At 53.3% G+C, this 21566-nt stretch overlaps 1 protein-coding gene across 7 annotated transcripts in view; it reads left to right on the top strand.

Annotated features, from left to right (window-relative positions):
* Positions 1-971: 971 nt before the first annotated feature.
* Positions 972-21566, top strand: part of LOC141124065 (uncharacterized) — a 160367-nt gene continuing 139772 nt past the window's right edge. For 2 of the 7 annotated variants that reach the window (XM_073612152.1, XM_073612158.1), the window contains exon 1: positions 972-1104. The gene's annotated coding sequence lies outside the window, so the exon portion shown is untranslated. Of the gene's footprint in view, positions 1105-11550; positions 11692-21566 lie in introns of those variants that run through there. The other 5 variants (XM_073612157.1, XM_073612155.1, XM_073612153.1 and 2 more) reach the window with 5 other exon arrangements.

The following is a 21566-nucleotide window of genomic DNA, read 5'->3' as shown; positions in this document are numbered from 1 at the left end:
TCCTGGTGACAGAACCTCCTCATATATATGTCTTTCTATTTTCTGAAAACATGGGAGGGGGGAGGGGTCACTGAGACAGGAAGTGGGGGGGATCTGTTAGATGGGTCGCCACGTGTTTCATCAGATTAGGCGACCCGTCAGAATGTGTAACGGAAGTGACATTCCGTCGATGCCATTTTGGTACACCCCGCACTCCTCCATAGTAAATATACACTGAGAAGGGGGGAGGCGGACATCTTGGTACACCCCGCACTCCTCCATAGTAAATATACACTGAGAAGGGGGGAGGCGGACATCTTGGTACACCCCGCACTCCTCCATAGTAAATATACACTGAGAAGGGGGGAGGCGGACATCTTGGTACACCCATCAGAGTTTTGCATTTTCCACTTATTTGTAACAACAAACTGAGGTTATATAGTGATTATATATATATATAGTGATATAAAGGACCAAGAATTCAGTTGGAATGTTTAGATGTTGAATTTTAAAAGCAGCGGCGAGTCTGCGGATCTCACAGGTTTACGAATCTGACAGAAAATCACTGCTTTTAGAATTCAACATTTAAACCTTCCACCTGAGTTCTGAGTCCTTTATATCACTATATATATCACTATATAACCTCAGTTTACAGTTACAAATACGTGCAAAATGCAAAACTCCGGTGGGTGTAACAAGATGTCCGCTTTCCCCCTTCTCAGTGTATCTTTACTATGGAGGAGTGCTGGGTGTAGCAAGATGGCGACGAAACGTCACTTCCGTTACATATTCTGACAGGTCGCCGAATCTGACGGAACACCCGCTGTACGCCGTCCTGGATTGTCTGTAAAGTAGAGATCGTTCCCTTCACCCGCAACCTTACTATGAGAAAGAGAGCAGCCATTTTATTGTAATCTTGGGAGGACCCGCCACGTTGTTGTAGTCTGAGGGGAGGAGACTGGTGGGAGGGGAGCCGCCATGTTGTTGTAGTCTGAGGGGAGGAGCCTGGTGGGAGGGGAGCCGCCATGTTGTTGTAGTCTGAGGGGAGGAGACTGGTGGGAGGGGAGCCGCCATGTTGTTGTAGTCTGAGTGAAGAGTGGTCCCGGGTGAGAAGCTCCTCGTCAGGTAATCTTCTCTTCTTACATTTAGTGAAGCGGGAGATTGTCAGTCTTAGCGGTGCCCCCCCCCTGTGTGCAGTGTATGTGGGGTCACCAGGAGTGAGGATAATAATAGAGATGTGTCCTCAGTACAGGAGAGGCGGCCATGTTGTTGTAGCCCAGTGATCTCAGATCCCCCAATAATGAGGGGACCCCCCCAGAGATAATGTGTGTGTATATATATATATATAGTGCCTAACTGTATATCCGTATCCCCCCCCATACACTCCACCAATCACAGAGCTCCTTCACTGTCATCTACAACCCCCCCAGAGGAACCCCCAATATCCTCTCCTGGGACCCCTCTATTCTCTATGTACAACCCCCCCCCAGAGGAACCCCCAATATCCTCTCCTGGGACCCCTCTATTCTGTATGTACAACCCCCCCCCCAGAGGAACCCCCAATATCCTCTCCTGGGACCCCTCTATTCTCTATGTACAACTCCCCCCCCAGAGGAACCCCCAATATCCTCTCCTGGGACCCCTCTATTCTCTATGTACAACTCCCCCTCCCCCCAGAGGAACCCCCAATATCCTCTCCTGGGACCCCTCTATTCTCTATGTACACTTCCCCTCCCAGAGGAACCCCCAATATCCTCTCCTGGGACCCCTCTATTCTCTATGTACAACTCCCCCCCCAGAGGAACCCCCAATATCCTCTCCTGGGACCCCTCTATTCTCTATGTACAACTCCCCCTCCCCCCAGAGGAACCCCCAATATCCTCTCCTGGGACCCCTCTATTCTCTATGTACACTTCCCCTCCCAGAGGAACCCCCAATATCCTCTCCTGGGACCCCTCTATTCTCTATGTACAACTCCCCCCCCAGAGGAACCCCCAATATCCTCTCCTGGGACCCCTCTATTCTCTATGTACAACTCCCCCCCCAGAGGAACCCCCAATATCCTCTCCTGGGACCCCTCTATTCTCTATGTACAACTCCCCCTCCCCCCAGAGGAACCCCCAATATCCTCTCCTGGGACCCCTCTATTCTCTATGTACACTTCCCCTCCCAGAGGAACCCCCAATATCCTCTCCTGGGACCCCTCTATTCTCTATGTACAACTCCCCCCCCAGAGGAACCCCCAATATCCTCTCCTGGGACCCCTCTATTCTCTATGTACAACTCCCCCTCCCCCCAGAGGAACCCCCAATATCCTCTCCTGGGACCCCTCTATTCTCTATGTACAACTCCCCCCCCAGAGGAACCCCCAATATCCTCTCCTGGGACCCCTCTATTCTCTATGTACAACTCCCCCTCCCCCCAGAGGAACCCCCAATATCCTCTCCTGGGACCCCTCTATTCTCTATGTACAACCCCCCCCCCCGAGGAACCCCCAATATCCTCTCCTGGGACCCCTCTATTCTCTATGTACAACCCCCCCCTAGAGGAACCCCCAATATCCTCTCCTGGGACCCCTCTATTCTCTATGTACACCTCCCCCTCCCCCCAGAGGAACCCCCAATATCCTCTCCTGGGACCCCTCTATTCTCTATGTACAACCCCCCCCCCCAGAGGAACCCCCAATATCCTCTCCTGGGACCCCTCTATTCTCTATGTACAACCCCCCCCCAGAGGAACCCCCAATATCCTCTCCTGGGACCCCTCTATTCTCTATGTACAACTCCCCCCCCAGAGGAACCCCCAATATCCTCTCCTGGGACCCCTCTATTCTCTATGTACAACTCCCCCTCCCCCCAGAGGAACCCCCAATATCCTCTCCTGGGACCCCTCTATTCTCTATGTACACTTCCCCTCCCCCCAGAGGAACCCCCAATATCCTCTCCTGGGACCCCTCTATTCTCTATATACACCTCCCCCCAGAGGAACCCCCAATATCCTCTCCTGGGACCCCTCTATTCTCTATGTACACCTCCCCCCAGAGGAACCCCCAATATCCTCTCCTGGGACCCCTCTATTCTCTATGTACAACCCCCCCCCCCCGAGGAACCCCCAATATCCTCTCCTGGGACCCCTCTATTCTCTATGTACAACCCCCCCCTAGAGGAACCCCCAATATCCTCTCCTGGGACCCCTCTATTCTCTATGTACACCTCCCCCTCCCCCCAGAGGAACCCCCAATATCCTCTCCTGGGACCCCTCTATTCTCTATGTACAACCCCCCCCCCCCAGAGGAACCCCCAATATCCTCTCCTGGGACCCCTCTATTCTCTATGTACAACCCCCCCCAGAGGAACCCCCAATATCCTCTCCTGGGACCCCTCTATTCTCTATGTACAACCCCCCCCCCCCCAGAGGAACCCCCAATATCCTCTCCTGGGACCCCTCTATTCTCTATGTACAACTCCCCCCCCCAGAGGAACCCCCAATATCCTCTCCTGGGACCCCTCTATTCTCTATGTACAACCCCCCCCCAGAGGAACCCCCAATATCCTCTCCTGGGACCCCTCTATTCTCTATGTACAACCCCCCCCAGAGGAACCCCCAATATCCTCTCCTGGGACCCCTCTATTCTCTATGTACAACCCCCCCCCCCAGAGGAACCCCCAATATCCTCTCCTGGGACCCCTCTATTCTCTATGTACACCTCCCCCCCCAGAGGAACCCCCAATATCCTCTCCTGGGACCCCTCTGTTCTCTATGTACAACCCCCCCCCCAGAGGAACCCCCAATATCCTCTCCTGGGACCCCTCTGTTCTCTATGTACAACCCCCCCCCCAGAGGAACCCCCAATATCCTCTCCTGGGACCCCTCTATTCTGTATGTACACCTCCCCCCCCAGAGGAACCCCCAATATCCTCTCCTGGGACCCCTCTATTCTCTATGTACAACCCCCCCCCCCCCGAGGAACCCCCAATATCCTCTCCTGGGACCCCTCTATTCTCTATGTACAACTCCCCCCCCCAGAGGAACCCCCAATATCCTCTCCTGGGACCCCTCTATTCTCTATGTACAACCCCCCCCCCCCCCGAGGAACCCCCAATATCCTCTCCTGGGACCCCTCTATTCTCTATGTACAACCCCCCCCAGAGGAACCCCCAATATCCTCTCCTGGGACCCCTCTGTTCTCTATGTACAACCCCCCTCCCCCCAGAGGAACCCCCAATATCCTCTCCTGGGACCCCTCTATTCTCTATGTACAACCCCCCCCAGAGGAACCCCCAATATCCTCTCCTGGGACCCCTCTATTCTCTATGTACAACCCCCCATAGGAACCCCCAATATCCTCTCCTGGGACCCCTCTATTCTCTATGTACAACCCCCCCCCAGAGGAACCCCCAATATCCTCTCCTGGGACCCCTCTATTCTCTATGTACAACCCCCCCCAGAGGAACCCCCAATATCCTCTCCTGGGACCCCTCTATTCTCTATGTACAACCCCCCCCAGAGGAACCCCCAATATCCTCTCCTGGGACCCCTCTATTCTGTATGTACACCTCCCCCTCCCCCCAGAGGAACCCCCAATATCCTCTCCTGGGACCCCTCTATTCTCTATGTACAACCCCCCCCAGAGGAACCCCCAATATCCTGTCCTGGGACCCCTCTATTCTGTATGTACAACCCCCCCCCAGAGGAACCCCCAATATCCTCTCCTGGGACCCCTCTATTCTCTATGTACACCTCCCCCCCCAGAGGAACCCCCAATATCCTCTCCTGGGACCCCTCTATTCTCTATGTACACCTCCCCCCCCAGACGAACCCCCAATATCCTCTCCTGGGACCCCTCTATTCTCTATGTACACCTCCCCCCAGAGGAACCCCCAATATCCTCTCCTGGGACCCCTCTATTCTCTATGTACAACCCCCCCCAGAGGAACCCCCAATATCCTCTCCTGGGACCCCTCTGTTCTCTATGTACAACCCCCCTCCCCCCAGAGGAACCCCCAATATCCTCTCCTGGGACCCCTCTATTCTCTATGTACAACCCCCCCCAGAGGAACCCCCAATATTCTCTCCTGGGACCCCTCTATTCTCTATGTACAACCCCCCCCCAGAGGAACCCCCAATATCCTCTCCTGGGACCCCTCTATTCTCTATGTACAACCCCCCATAGGAACCCCCAATATCCTCTCCTGGGACCCCTCTATTCTCTATGTACAACCCCCCCCAGAGGAACCCCCAATATCCTCTCCTGGGACCCCTCTATTCTCTATGTACAACCCCCCATAGGAACCCCCAATATCCTCTCCTGGGACCCCTCTATTCTCTATGTACACCTCCCCCTCCCCCCAGAGGAACCCCCAATATCCTCTCCTGGGACCCCTCTATTCTCTATGTACAACCCCCCCCAGAGGAACCCCCAATATCCTCTCCTGGGACCCCTCTGTTCTCTATGTACAACCCCCCTCCCCCCAGAGGAACCCCCAATATCCTCTCCTGGGACCCCTCTATTCTCTATGTACAACCCCCCCCAGAGGAACCCCCAATATTCTCTCCTGGGACCCCTCTATTCTCTATGTACACCTCCCCCTCCCCCCAGAGGAACCCCCAATATCCTCTCCTGGGACCCCTCTATTCTCTATGTACAACCCCCCCCAGAGGAACCCCCAATATCCTCTCCTGGGACCCCTCTATTCTCTATGTACAACCCCCCATAGGAACCCCCAATATCCTCTCCTGGGACCCCTCTATTCTCTATGTACACCTCCCCCTCCCCCCAGAGGAACCCCCAATATCCTCTCCTGGGACCCCTCTGTTCTCTATGTACAACCCCCCTCCCCCCAGAGGAACCCCCAATATCCTCTCCTGGGACCCCTCTATTCTCTATGTACAACCCCCCCCAGAGGAACCCCCAATATCCTCTCCTGGGACCCCTCTATTCTCTATGTACAACCCCCCATAGGAACCCCCAATATCCTCTCCTGGGACCCCTCTATTCTCTATGTACAACCCCCCCCCAGAGGAACCCCCAATATCCTCTCCTGGGACCCCTCTATTCTCTATGTACAACCCCCCCCAGAGGAACCCCCAATATCCTCTCCTGGGACCCCTCTATTCTCTATGTACAACCCCCCCCAGAGGAACCCCCAATATCCTCTCCTGGGACCCCTCTATTCTGTATGTACACCTCCCCCTCCCCCCAGAGGAACCCCCAATATCCTCTCCTGGGACCCCTCTATTCTCTATGTACAACCCCCCCCAGAGGAACCCCCAATATCCTGTCCTGGGACCCCTCTATTCTGTATGTACAACCCCCCCCCAGAGGAACCCCCAATATCCTCTCCTGGGACCCCTCTATTCTCTATGTACACCTCCCCCCCCAGAGGAACCCCCAATATCCTCTCCTGGGACCCCTCTATTCTCTATGTACACCTCCCCCCCCAGACGAACCCCCAATATCCTCTCCTGGGACCCCTCTATTCTCTATGTACACCTCCCCCCAGAGGAACCCCCAATATCCTCTCCTGGGACCCCTCTATTCTCTATGTACAACCCCCCCCAGAGGAACCCCCAATATCCTCTCCTGGGACCCCTCTGTTCTCTATGTACAACCCCCCTCCCCCCAGAGGAACCCCCAATATCCTCTCCTGGGACCCCTCTATTCTCTATGTACAACCCCCCCCAGAGGAACCCCCAATATTCTCTCCTGGGACCCCTCTATTCTCTATGTACAACCCCCCCCCAGAGGAACCCCCAATATCCTCTCCTGGGACCCCTCTATTCTCTATGTACAACCCCCCATAGGAACCCCCAATATCCTCTCCTGGGACCCCTCTATTCTCTATGTACAACCCCCCCCAGAGGAACCCCCAATATCCTCTCCTGGGACCCCTCTATTCTCTATGTACAACCCCCCATAGGAACCCCCAATATCCTCTCCTGGGACCCCTCTATTCTCTATGTACACCTCCCCCTCCCCCCAGAGGAACCCCCAATATCCTCTCCTGGGACCCCTCTATTCTCTATGTACAACCCCCCCCAGAGGAACCCCCAATATCCTCTCCTGGGACCCCTCTGTTCTCTATGTACAACCCCCCTCCCCCCAGAGGAACCCCCAATATCCTCTCCTGGGACCCCTCTATTCTCTATGTACAACCCCCCCCAGAGGAACCCCCAATATTCTCTCCTGGGACCCCTCTATTCTCTATGTACACCTCCCCCTCCCCCCAGAGGAACCCCCAATATCCTCTCCTGGGACCCCTCTATTCTCTATGTACAACCCCCCCCAGAGGAACCCCCAATATCCTCTCCTGGGACCCCTCTATTCTCTATGTACAACCCCCCATAGGAACCCCCAATATCCTCTCCTGGGACCCCTCTATTCTCTATGTACACCTCCCCCTCCCCCCAGAGGAACCCCCAATATCCTCTCCTGGGACCCCTCTATTCTTTTTTTTTTTTTTTTTAAATTTTTTATTTCTGCTTGGAACAGGGCCGCGTGGGCCTACATTATACAAAGTAACAATCAATACAGAGAGTAAATCAACATTGCTATATATCGGCTTATATTAATGGACCTGCCTCCTAAATCACTATCGTTATATATCATATAACATTAACAGGAGGATTTTGTGCTCAAATAGTGAGGTTATCGTCCGTATTTAGTAATCTCTAGTTGTGTTTCGAAGAGTGCGTGCCCCATCCCATTTCCCCCCCCCCCCCCCCCCCCCCCCCCCTCCCCCGCCACCACGTCCGAGGAAGATAAAGAAAGAGATGAAGAGACTAGTGTGGGGATCCCCTCGAGCATGGAGTGTCACAGGGATTTTCTCTTGGGTTCTTGTGAATTAGCTTTGACTGTTTCTGTAGGGAGCCTATGTCCCCCCGAGTGTCTGACCTTCGTCTGAGTATATAAAGATATTCCATTGTTGCCAGGTGTTAGTGAAGGCTTCTTGTCTGTTCTGTGCTGTGAGAATTAGGTCTTCCATTTGTTTTATTTCTTCTACTTTCTGTAGCCAAAGTTTTATGGATGGTGGGCATGTAGATTTCCATTGAAGTGGTATGCAAGCCTTGGCTGCGTCTAAGAGATGCCTTATCAGTGATTTTTTGTATATTTTCTCAGGTATATTAGTCGCATGTAATAGGAAGAACGCGGGGTCTTCCGGGATTATGCGTTCTGTAAATTTTTGGGTTATTCTTCTAATTTCTTGCCAGTACTGGGACAGTTTCGGGCAGGACCAGAAAATGTGTAGGAGTGTCCCTTTGTCAGTCATGCATCGCCAGCAAGTGTCAGGTGTTGTCGGAAAGAATTTGTGAAGTATTGTCGGGGTTCTATACCAACGTGTAAGTATCTTGTAGCTGGTCTCCTGGATTTTACTACAGATTGAGGATTTATGTGTAAACTTTAAAATGTATTGCCGTTTGGGTGTATTGAACTGACAGTTCAGTTCTGTTTCCCATTTGGCTAGGCCCGGTGGGACAAAATCCGTCTTTGGTGTGTTTAATAGGTTATATGCCAGTGAGAGTGTGTGTGTGGTGGGTCCTGTGCTGTCGCAAAGGTCCTCCAACACTGTAAGGGGTTTGTCGTTGGTGTTGGGTGGTTTTAAAGTATGTAGAAAGTGGCCCAGTTGCCGGGATCTCCAGAAGTCTAGGCCGAACCTACCTCTAGGGTCAGATAGTTCCGCTATCGTGTACCAACGTCCTCCTGTACTAAAGTGTGCTGCTTGATGAACCCCTGCTTCTCTCAGTCTCCGGAAAGTAATATCTTGCATGCCTGGTGGGAATTTGGGATTACCTAAGATTGGGTATAGAGGTGTGTTAGGTGAGGATAGCGACATTTTGGAAAGTAACCCAGCACAGACCTTGGTCGTGTTACCAATCAGTGGGTGGTGTTTCATCTCTGTTGGCAGGGTATCCTGGCACCATGGGGATCTATTCAGTGGGACTGCGCTTTGGTTTTGTTCTAGATGTGTCCACTGCTTGGTCTCTTGATGTCGGCACCAGTCTATTAGTCTCCCTATATGTACCGCTTGGTTATATGTCCTAATGTCAGGTACCGCAAGGCCGCCGTGTTGTTTGGGGAGTACCAGTAGTTGATGTGAAAGTCGAGGTCTCTTTTTGGCCCATATGAATTCCGTGAAGGTAGTTTGTATTTGTTTGAAATATGATGCGGGTATATGAATTGGTAGCGCCTGCATTAAGTATAAAAACTTCGGGAGTATTGTCATTTTTAGAATGTTACATCTTCCTATCCATGAATGTAATCCCGTGTGCCATTGGTTGAGTAGTGTTCTTACTGTCCGAAGTAATGGTGGGAAGTTCAGTTCATATAGTCTTGAGAATGTGCAGGGTATGAATGTGCCTAAATATTTCAGGGCCGTCTTTGTCCATTTTAGTTTAAAGCTAGATTGTAGGTGTGTGAGTTGGGAGTGCGGGATTTCCACCCCCATCGCTTCTGACTTATTAAAGTTTATTTTTAGGTTAGAGAGCGTTCCATATATCTTAAATTCTCTTAACAAATTCGGGAGAGAGGTTATTGGGTTGGTGAGCGAGAACATGAGGTCGTCCGCATACGCCGATACTTTGTATTGATTTTGTTTTACTGCTACTCCAGTGATATTGGGGTTTAATCGTATGTGACATAAAAAGGGTTCTAAGGAGAGTGCAAAGAGGAGAGGTGACAAAGGGCATCCCTGTCTGGTCCCGTTAGTAATTGGGAATGGTTTCGATAGTATTCCGTTCGCTTTGACTCTAGCTGACGGTGATTCATATGCCGCTGCAATCCACCTGATCATATTGGGGCCTAGTCCCACATGTTTTAGTGTAGCGAACATGAAGGCCCAATTAACACGGTCGAATGCTTTTTCCGCGTCCGTTCCTATGAATACGCTAGGAGTTTTGGTTTGTATGGCCGTGTAGAGTAGGTTCAGAACTTTGGTGGTATTGTCTCTGGCCTCTCTGAAGGGTACGAATCCTACCTGGTCTAGGTGGACTAGCTGAGGTACATGGGATTGGAGTCTCATGGCTATGATCTTGGTGAACAGTTTTAGGTCGGTGTTCAACAGTGAAATGGGGCGGTAACTTCCACAATAACTTGGGTCTTTCCCTTCCTTCTGGATGACCGATATCTGGGCTTGTAGGGTGGTGGTGTGTAGTCTTCCTCCGCTAATTAGTGTATTGAGTAGTTTCACTAAGTGGTCCCCCAGTGTTGGTAGTAGTGTCTTATAATATTGCAACGTGAGCCCGTCTGGCCCGGGGGCCTTCCCTGGTTTGGTGTTTTTAATGGCCAGTTGCAGTTCAGAGAGTGTGATAGGTTCTTCTAGTAAGTCTCGTGTCTCTGTTGGTAGGGTGGGCATGCAAGATTCGGTAATGTATTCGGATATCTGATCAGGTGTTGGCGTTGCTTCCTGTAGGTTGTATAGCGATTCGTAGAAGGATTGGAATTCCTGTGTTATGTGTTGGGGTAGAGTTGCCTTTTGGTTCGATGCCGAGTGAATAAAAGGTATATAGGAGGCTAATCTTTGGGATTGTAGGGATTGCGCCAACAGTTTACCGCACTTGTTTCCCGATTCGTAAACTTTCTTTCGCGTTATCTGGAGTGCTATTTTAGCTCTGTAATTAAGTAGGTCAGTTACCTGTGCGCGTATTACGTCAAGTTCGTTTCCTATTTGATTAGTCGGGGTTCGTTTGTGTCTTGTTTCGAGGTCTCTTAGTTTGTCTAGCAGTAAGGTTAATTGTGTCATTTTTTGTTTTTTGAGTCTTGCCCCGTGTTTGATTAATGTACCGCGTATTACTGCCTTGTGGGCTTCCCACACCAGTCCCACGTCGCATTCAGCGTCATAATTGGTCTGAAAATAGTTATTGATTTCTTTTGTCACGTCTGTGAGTACCTCAGGGTTTTGGAGCAGGCTCTCGTTGAGTCTCCATATTTTCCTTTGGGCTCTGTACAGATCTGTCAGGGAATACGTCAGGATGATCGGGGCATGGTCCGACCACGTGATGGAACCCAGGGAGGTGTCTTTTACTGCGTGTAGCTGGTCATGGGGGAGTAGAAAATAATCTATACGTGTGTACACGTTGTGTGGTCGAGAAAAGAAAGTATAGTCGCGTTCTCCGGGGTGAAAGAGCCGCCAGACATCGATTAGCTGTAGTGAGTGTAGTGCCAGTTGAATGGCTTTACGCATGCCCCGTGTGGTAGAGGATGTGCCTGTTGAAGTGTCAATCTCAGGGTATAAGGGGGTATTAAGGTCCCCTCCCACTATCAGCTGCCCCTCGGAGAATTTCCTCAATGTATTTAATTGTTTTTTGACAAAGGCATCTTGTTGAGTGTTCGGGGTATATAAATTCGCAATGGTTACCCCTACGCCTCCTATCCGGCCCTTAAGGAATAGAGACCTACCTGAGGGATCTGATTTGACATCAGTCAGAGACCATGGTATTTGCGCCGAGATCAAAATTGAAACTCCCCTGGATTTGCCCTCTGGGTTGGTGGAGTGGTATACAGTCGGGTAGTATCTGTTTTTCAGGATTGGGAATGTGTTTTTGCGGAAATGAGTTTCCTGTAGCAGAACTATATCCGCTCTCAGGCGTCTCATATCATGAAGTAACATCCGCCTTTTTTCTGGTACATTCAAACCTTTTGCATTTAAAGAAACGATCTTGATCTCAGCCATGCTCGAGGGGATTGAAATGTAAGCAGTAAAGAAGTATTTGGAGGTAGGAGACGGTAGTAGAAGAAGAGAAGGGAGAACAGGGGAGTCCGGGCAAGTAGAGGCAGAGATGAACTAGTCTCTATAAAACGACCAGCTCTCTACCTGTGAGCCAAGTATGTACCGAGGAAGTGCTCTCTCCTCGACACCTCAGGCCACTTGAGTGCAAATCTAAATTTTTTAGCAAAAGATATTTGCTATCACGCTCCCCAGGTCCCTGGGGGAATGAGCGTTGTCCTAGGTGGGGGTGTGTCTAGCAAGGGTTACCAGTGAACTCCCGGGACCCACCCGACCACTTTGCCTAATTCGTGTAGATGTATGTGGGTAATGACAAGACAGATATTTAGAAGTGATGCCTGTACGTTTGTGTTATATGTTGCTGAGGGGGAAAAAGCTCCCCCCCCTTCCCAGAGGCGATCACCTCGTGTATAAACATTCTTAAATTTAACAGAGTAAAACTTTTCCTTCAACTTAACTTATTGAAAAGGACAGACTAAGCACAAAACGATAATGTATTGCAGTTGTCATACATTCCCCCTTGAAAACTTCGGCATCCCCCCCCCCCTCCCCCCCGCCACCCCCCCGCCCGGGCCCCCCCCAGAGCAACCATCCGTGAGCAAAGGTATTGACAGTGTCTCGCCCATCTCTTTGTTTGGTTATCTGGAGTCTCAGTTCCCTGCCCCCCCATCTCACTCCTACATCCATTTGTACCTCATGGTTCCCCCAGGCAAACTCATCTTATGTGTATCATCAGATATAGTCCCGATTCACTGCATTCCATGGTAGTCTTTCCTCTCCGGTTACACAGTTGACCTGTTGTAAGTTGGTACTGTGTTGCCTGGGGTCTCTTGTCTGTATGATGGGGGTAAGAGTCCGATTCCGTCCTCTGAGGTCGGGGTGCCAGACCCAGAACGTGGGATATTATAATGCCAGTAGGAGCCGGAGGGACTCCAAAGCTGTTTTGAAAAAGACAGGTCTCAGGGGGAGGGCTGTGTCCCCCGCCCCCCGACAAGGGCGTCGAGTTTTTGCTGGCAACTCGGCCTCTGGCTCCGCTAAGTCCAGTCTTCAGCAGACAGGTCGCCTGAGCCAACTCCGTCGTAAGCCCTACGGGGTTCCGGTGAACCTCTATTGGTGTTGAGATTCCCTTGTAAGCGTCCCGGCCAGAAAATCGGGGGGGCAGGGAACGGGGGAGGGGGGGGGGGGGCACGCCCGGCATGATCTAAAACCAACCGATGGAGTGTTTCTTGTGTATTGGGCTGCTGGAGACCCCCGGGCCCCTCATAAAGTGTAAACCTTAAATAGCTCTTAGATGCTTCTCCTCGCAACGGGTCCCCGAGCAGAGTAAGAGTAGCAATCCAGGCGTGTAGGCAGAGGCGTCCCCCGGGGTCCTCCCCCCGCCCACCCATCGCACAGCAGCAGTGATCCGCCGCTATTCATCTGCATAGACCGGTTAGCGGTGTAATGAACGCCGAGGGGGCAATTGTCCGTCTAACATAACATGTTCTGGTAGTAGCATGACAATAAAGGTGCTGTCTGCCTTCAACTGAGATTGGAAAGTCAGCATAACAGTCAAGACTCACGTGTTCCATCTCTGGTGATAGTGCGAGAGCGGTCCCGATTCCTTTGCTGGCGTGGGGGTTGGGAGACTCTGCCGGCGGACGGGCCCATCCGGCCCATTGGCTTTGGGAGTCTCTGTAGCCAGTTTGGCACCTGGAAGGGTTCTGTCTCCAGGAAAATAAAGAGGTCCGGAAGATCCGCTGGTGTTCTCAGGGTGAAGGAGGACTGTGCAGACCGAAAAATCACCGCCAGGGGGTATCCCCAGCGGTAAGTACATCCCCGTCGTCTCGCCGTTTCCAGTAATGGCTTCAGCATTGCTCTGCGTTGTAGTGTTGCCCTGGAAATATCCGGTAGAATCTGAATTCTCGCGCCGTCAAAGTCAAGTTCCCCATGTTCCCAGGCTTTCTTCAATATAGCTTCTTTCTGAACGTACCTGTGTAGGCGGCACAGGACATCTCGCGGTCTGGCTGGATCTGCTGGTTTAGGGCCCAGTGTGCGATGTATGCGGTCGAATTCCAGTGTGGGTGGTTGGGCTCCCAGAACGTTATGGAAAATTGCTGTGACTGTTGCCACGAGATCCTCAGTGCCCGTCGCTTCGGGGATTCCTCGCAGTCTCAAATTGTTGCGTCGGCTGCGGTCTTCCATTTCTTCGATGTGAAGCTGCATCTCCTGGGTGACCATATCTTGGGCTGCTTGCGTTCTTTCTATTGCCTGCATTCGAGTGTCCAGTGATGCTACCGACGTTTCACCTGTTGTAACCCGTTCCGTTATGGAATGCAATTCAGTCCGTATTTCTTGTAAGTCTCTGCTATGTGCTTCCTCTATACGGACAATGAGAGCCTCTATATCTGCCCTCGTGGGGAGAGCTTCAATGTCCGCCCTCGTGGGGAGGGCTCTCAGCATGGTCCGGAGGTCTGCATCTAAACTATTTTGGCTGTGGGTTTGTTCTGCCATCGTTGGCCTGAAGGCTGCTGGCGTCTCCGTAAAGGGATCTTGTGTCAGTGATTGAGGCAGTGTATTCCCTTGCGATGGGTTGTGGAGTCGTTCCATATGTGACTCACGTGGTCCAGCTACAATGGCGCCTGGTGTTCGCCGTGGAGAGTCTCTGAAATACCGCTGTATGCTGGGCTGAGAGGTCCGATTTCGGGTTCCCCTAGTAGACGATCTTGTCCTGTATTGATTAGGGGTGCTCATGCCGTGCCCACCTAGATCTTGTGTAGTTAGTGGCTTCCGTAGAACGGGTCGGGCCGGGAGCTCTACTCCAACACGTCTCTACTCGGCCATTGCTAAGCCACGCCCCCCGGGACCCCTCTATTCTCTATGTACACCCCCCCCCCAGAGGAACCCCCAATATCCTGTCCTGGGACCCCTCTATTCTGTATGTACACCTCCCCCCCCAGAGGAACCCCCAATATCCTCTCCTGGGACCCCTCTATTCTCTATGTACACTTCCCCCCCAGAGGAACCCCCAATATCCTGTCCTGGGACCCCTCTATTCTGTATGTACAACCCCCCCCCCAGAGGAACCCCCAATATCCTCTCCTGGGACCCCTCTATTCTCTATGTACACCTCCCCCCCCAGAGGAACCCCCAATATCCTCTCCTGGGACCCCTCTATTCTCTATGTACACCTCCCCCCCCAGAGGAACCCCCAATATCCTCTCCTGGGACCCCTCTATTCTCTATGTACAACCCCCCCCCCCAGAGGAACCCCCAATATCCTCTCCTGGGACCCCTCTATTCTCTATTTACAACCCCCCCCAGAGGAACCCCCAATATCCTCTCCTGGGACCCCTCTATTCTGTATGTACACCTCCCCCTCCCCCCAGAGGAACCCCCAATATCCTGTCCTGGGACCCCTCTATTCTCTATGTACAACCCCCCCCCAGAGGAACCCCCAATATCCTCTCCTGGGACCCCTCTATTCTCTATGTACAACCCCCCCCAGAGGAACCCCCAATATCCTCTCCTGGGACCCCTCTATTCTCTATGTACAACCCCCCCCCCCAGAGGAACCCCCAATATCCTCTCCTGGGACCCCTCTATTCTCTATGTACAACCCCCCCCTAGAGGAACCCCCAATATCCTCTCCTGGGACCCCTCTATTCTCTATGTACACCTCCCCCTCCCCCCAGAGGAACCCCCAATATCCTCTCCTGGGACCCCTCTATTCTCTATGTACAACCCCCCTCCCCAGAGGAACCCCCAATATCCTCTCCTGGGACCCCTCTATTCTCTATGTACACCTCCCCCCCCAGAGGAACCCCCAATATCCTCTCCTGGGACCCCTCTATTCTCTATGTACACCTCCCCCCCAGAGGAACCCCCAATATCCTCTCCTGGGACCCCTCTATTCTCTATGTACACCTCCCCCTCCCCCCAGAGGAACCCCCAATATCCTCTCCTGGGACCCCTCTATTCTCTATATACACCTCCCCCCAGAGGAACCCCCAATATCCTCTCCTGGGACCCCTCTATTCTCTATGTACACCTCCCCCTCCCCCCAGAGGAACCCCCAATATCCTCTCCTGGGACCCCTCTATTCTCTATATACACCTCCCCCCAGAGGAACCCCCAATATCCTCTCCTGGGACCCCTCTATTCTGTATGTACACCTCCCCCCAGAGGAACCCCCAATATCCTCTCCTGGGACCCCTCTATTCTCTATGTACAACCCCCCCCCAGAGAAACCCCCAATATCCTCTCCTGGGACCCCTCTATTCTGTATGTACACCTCCCCCCCCAGAGGAACCCCCAATATCCTCTCCTTGGACCCCTCTATTCTCTATGTACAACCCCCCCCCAGAGAAACCCCCAATATCCTCTCCTGGGACCCCTCTATTCTCTATGTACACCTCCCCCAGAGGAACCCCCAATATCCTCTCCTGGGACCCCTCTATTCTCTATGTACAACCCCCCCCCCAGAGGAACCCCAATATCCTCTCCTGGGACCCCTCTATTCTCTATGTACAACCCCCCCCCCCAGAGGAACCCCCAATATCCTCTCCTGGGACCCCTCTATTCTCTATGTACAACTCCCCCCCCAGAGGAACCCCCAATATCCTCTCCTGGGACCCCTCTATTCTCTATGTACAACCCCCCCCCAGAGGAACCCCCAATATCCTCTCCTGGGACCCCTCTATTCTCTATGTACACCTCCCCCCAGAGGAACCCCCAATATCCTCTCCTGGGACCCCTCTATTCTCTATGTACACCTCCCCCCAGAGGAACCCCCAATATCCTCTCCTGGGACCCCTCTATTCTCTATGTACACCTCCCCCCAGAGGAACCCCCAATATCCTCTCCTGGGACCCCTCTATTCTCTATGCACAACCCCCCCCCCAGAGGAACCCCCAATATCCTCTCCTGGGACCCCTCTATTCTCTATGTACAACCCCCCCCCCAGAGGAACCCCCAATATCCTCTCCTGGGACCCCTCTATTCTCTATGTACAACCCCCCCAGAGGAACCCCCAATATCCTCTCCTGGGACCCCTCTATTCTCTATGTACAACCCCCCCCCCCAGAGGAACCCCCAATATCCTCTCCTGGGACCCCTCTATTCTCTATGTACAACCCCCCCCTAGAGGAACCCCCAATATCCTCTCCTGGGACCCCTCTATTCTCTATGTACAACCCCCCCCCCAGAGGAACCCCCAATATCCTCTCCTGGGACCCCTCTATTCTCTATGTACACCTCCCCCCAGAGGAACACCCAATATCCTCTCCTGGGACCCCTCTATTCTCTATGTACACCTCCCCCTCCCCCCAGAGGAACCCCCAATATCCTCTCCTGGGACCCCTCTATTCTCTATATACACCTCCCCCCAGAGGAACCCCCAATATCCTCTCCTGGGACCCCTCTATTCTCTATGTACACCTCCCCCTCCCCCCAGAGGAACCCCCAATATCCTCTCCTGGGACCCCTCTATTCTCTATATACACCTCCCCCCAGAGGAACCCCCAATATCCTCTCCTGGGACCCCTCTATTCTGTATGTACAACCCCCCCCTCCCCCCAGAGGAACCCCCAATATCCTCTCCTGGGACCCCTCTATTCTCTATGTACAACCCCCCCCAGAGGAACCCCCAATATCCTCTCCTGGGACCCCTCTATTCTGTATGTACACCCCCCCCCCCCCCAGAGGAACCCCCAATATCCTCTCCTGGGACCCCTCTATTCTCTATGTACACCTCCCCCCCCAGAGGAACCCCCAATATCCTCTCCTGGGACCCCTCTATTCTCTATGTACAACCCCCCCCCCCCAGAGGAACCCCCAATATCCTCTCCTGGGACCCCTCTATTCTCTATGTACACCTCCCCCAGAGGAACCCCCAATATCCTCTCCTGGGACCCCTCTATTCTCTATGTACAACCCCCCCCCCCAGAGGAACCCCAATATCCTCTCCTGGGACCCCTCTATTCTCTATGTACAACCCCCCCCCCCAGAGGAACCCCCAATATCCTCTCCTGGGACCCCTCTATTCTCTATGTACAACTCCCCCCCCAGAGGAACCCCCAATATCCTCTCCTGGGACCCCTCTATTCTCTATGTACAACCCACCCCCAGAGGAACCCCCAATATCCTCTCCTGGGACCCCTCTATTCTCTATGTACAACCCCCCCCAGAGGAACCCCCAATATCCTCTCCTGGGACCCCTCTATTCTCTATGTACACCTCCCCCCAGAGGAACCCCCAATATCCTCTCCTGGGACCCCTCTATTCTCTATGTACACCTCCCCCCAGAGGAACCCCCAATATCCTCTCCTGGGACCCCTCTATTCTCTATGTACAACTCACCCCCCCAGAGGAACCCCCAATATCCTCTCCTGGGACCCCTCTATTCTCTATGTACACCTCCCCCCCCCGAGGAACCCCCAATATCCTCTCCTGGGACCCCTCTATTCTCTATGTACAACCCCCCCCCAAGGAACCCCCAATATCCTCTCCTGGGACCCCTCTATTCTCTATGTACACCCCCCCCCAGAGGAACCCCCAATATCCTCTCCTGGGACCCCTCTATTCTGTATGTACACCTCCCCCTCCCCCCAGAGGAACCCCCAATATCCTGTCCTGGGACCCCTCTATTCTCTATGTACACCTCCCCCCCCAGAGGAACCCCCAATATCCTGTCCTGGGACCCCTCTATTCTCTATGTACAACCCCCCCCCAGAGGAACCCCCAATATCCTCTCCTGGGACCCCTCTATTCTCTATGTACAACCCCCCCCAGAGGAACCCCCAATATCCTCTCCTGGGACCCCTCTATTCTCTATGTACAAACCCCCCATAGGAACCCCCAATATCCTCTCCTGGGACCCCTCTATTCTCTATGTACACCCCCCCCAGAGGAACCCCCAATATCCTCTCCTGGGACCCCTCTATTCTCTATGTACACCCCCCCCAGAGGAACCCCCAATATCCTCTCCTGGGACCCCTCTATTCTCTATGTACAACTCCCCCCCCCAGAGGAACCCCCAATATCCTCTCCTGGGACCCCTCTATTCTCTATGTACAACCCCCCCCCCCCCCCCGAGGAACCCCCAATATCCTCTCCTGGGACCCCTCTATTCTCTATGTACAACCCCCCCCAGAGGAACCCCCAATATCCTCTCCTGGAACCCCTCTATTCTCTATGTACACCTCCCCCTCCCCCCAGAGGAACCCCCAATATCCTGTCCTGGGACCCCTCTATTCTCTATGTACAACCCCCCCCAGAGGAACCCCCAATATCCTCTCCTGGGACCCCTCTATTCTCTATGTACACCTCCCCCTCCCCCCAGAGGAACCTCGAATATATCCTCTCCTGGGACCCCTCTATTCTCTATGTACAACCCCCCCCCCCAGAGGAACCCCCAATATCCTCTCCTGGGACCCCTCTATTCTCTATGTACAACCCCCCATAGGAACCCCCAATATCCTCTCCTGGGACCCCTCTATTCTCTATGTACAACCCCCCCCAGAGGAACCCCCAATATCCTCTCCTGGGACCCCTCTATTCTCTATGTACAACCCCCCATAGGAACCCCCAATATCCTCTCCTGGGACCCCTCTATTCTCTATGTACAACCCCCCCCAGAGGAACCCCCAATATCCTCTCCTGGGACCCCTCTATTCTCTATGTACACCTCCCCCTCCCCCCAGAGGAACCTCGAATATATCCTCTCCTGGGACCCCTCTATTCTCTATGTACAACCCCCCCCCCCAGAGGAACCCCCAATATCCTCTCCTGGGACCCCTCTATTCTCTATGTACAACCCCCCATAGGAACCCCCAATATCCTCTCCTGGGACCCCTCTATTCTCTATGTACAACCCCCCCCCAGAGGAACCCCCAATATCCTCTCCTGGGACCCCTCTATTCTCTATGTACAACCCCCCCCAGAGGAACCCCCAATATCCTCTCCTGGGACCCCTCTATTCTCTATGTACAACCCCCCCCCAGAGGAACCCCCAATATCCTCTCCTGGGACCCCTCTATTCTCTATGTACACCTCCCCCTCCCCCCAGAGGAACCCCCAATATCCTCTCCTGGGACCCCTCTATTCTCTATGTACACTTCCCCCCCAGAGGAACCCCCAATATCCTCTCCTGGGACCCCTCTATTCTGTATGTACAACCCCCCCCCAGAGGAACCCCCAATATCCTCTCCTGGGACCCCTCTATTCTCTATGTACACCTCCCCCCCCAGAGGAACCCCCAATATCCTCTCCTGGGACCCCTCTATTCTCTATGTACACCTCCCCCTCCAGAGGAACCCCCAATATCCTCTCCTGGGACCCCTCTATTCTCTATGTACAACTCCCCCCCCCAGAGGAACCCCCAATATCCTCTCCTGGGACCCCTCTATTCTCTATGTACAACCCCCCCCCCCCCCCGAGGAACCCCCAATATCCTCTCCTGGGACCCCTCTATTCTCTATGTACAACCCCCCCCCCCCCGAGGAACCCCCAATATCCTCTCCTGGGACCCCTCTATTCTCTATGTACAAACCCCCCCAGAGGAACCCCCAATATCCTCTCCTGGGACCCCTCTATTCTCTATGTACAACCCCCCCCAGAGGAACCCCCAATATCCTCTCCTGGGACCCCTCTATTCTCTATGTACAACCCCCCCCAGAGGAACCCCCAATATCCTCTCCTGGGACCCCTCTATTCTCTATGTACAACTCCCCCCCCCCAGAGGAACCCCCAATATCCTCTCCTGGGACCCCTCTATTCTCTATGTACAACTCCCCCCCCAGAGGAACCCCCAATATCCTCTCCTGGGACCCCTCTATTCTCTATGTACAACCCCCCCCCCCGAGGAACCCCCAATATCCTCTCCTGGGACCCCTCTATTCTCTATGTACAACCCCCCCCAGAGGAACCCCCAATATCCTCTCCTGGGACCCCTCTGTTCTCTATGTACAACCCCCCTCCCCCCAGAGGAACCCCCAATATCCTCTCCTGGGACCCCTCTATTCTCTATGTACAACCCCCCCCAGAGGAACCCCCAATATCCTCTCCTGGGACCCCTCTATTCTCTATGTACAACCCCCCATAGGAACCCCCAATATCCTCTCCTGGGACCCCTCTATTCTCTATGTACAACCCCCCCCAGAGGAACCCCCAATATCCTCTCCTGGGACCCCTCTATTCTCTATGTACAACCCCCCCCAGAGGAACCCCCAATATCCTCTCCTGGGACCCCTCTATTCTCTATGTACACCTCCCCCTCCCCCCAGAGGAACCCCCAATATCCTCTCCTGGGACCCCTCTATTCTCTATGTACACCCACCCCCCAGAGGAACCCCCAATATCCTGTCCTGGGACCCCTCTATTCTGTATGTACACCTCCCCCCCCAGAGGAACCCCCAATATCCTCTCCTGGGACCCCTCTATTCTCTATGTACACTTCCCCCCCAGAGGAACCCCCAATATCCTGTCCTGGGACCCCTCTATTCTGTATGTACAACCCCCCCCCCAGAGGAACCCCCAATATCCTCTCCTGGGACCCCTCTGTTCTCTATGTACAACCCCCCTCCCCCCAGAGGAACCCCCAATATCCTCTCCTGGGACCCCTCTATTCTCTATGTACACCTCCCCCCCCAGAGGAACCCCCAATATCCTCTCCTGGGACCCCTCTATTCTCTATGTACACCTCCCCCCCCAGAGGAACCCCCAATATCCTCTCCTGGGACCCCTCTATTCTCTATGTACAACCCCCCCCCCCCAGAGGAACCCCCAATATCCTCTCCTGGGACCCCTCTATTCTCTATGTACACCTCCCCCCCAGAGGAACCCCCAATATCCTCTCCTGGGACCCCTCTATTCTCTATTTACAAC

This window comes from Aquarana catesbeiana, linkage group LG01, assembly GCF_042186555.1.
Source record: "Aquarana catesbeiana isolate 2022-GZ linkage group LG01, ASM4218655v1, whole genome shotgun sequence".
NCBI classification, from domain to species: Eukaryota; Metazoa; Chordata; class Amphibia; order Anura; family Ranidae; genus Aquarana; species Aquarana catesbeiana.
The sequence above is the reverse complement of the archived record's forward strand: the minus strand, read 5'-3'. Positions and strand labels throughout refer to the sequence as shown.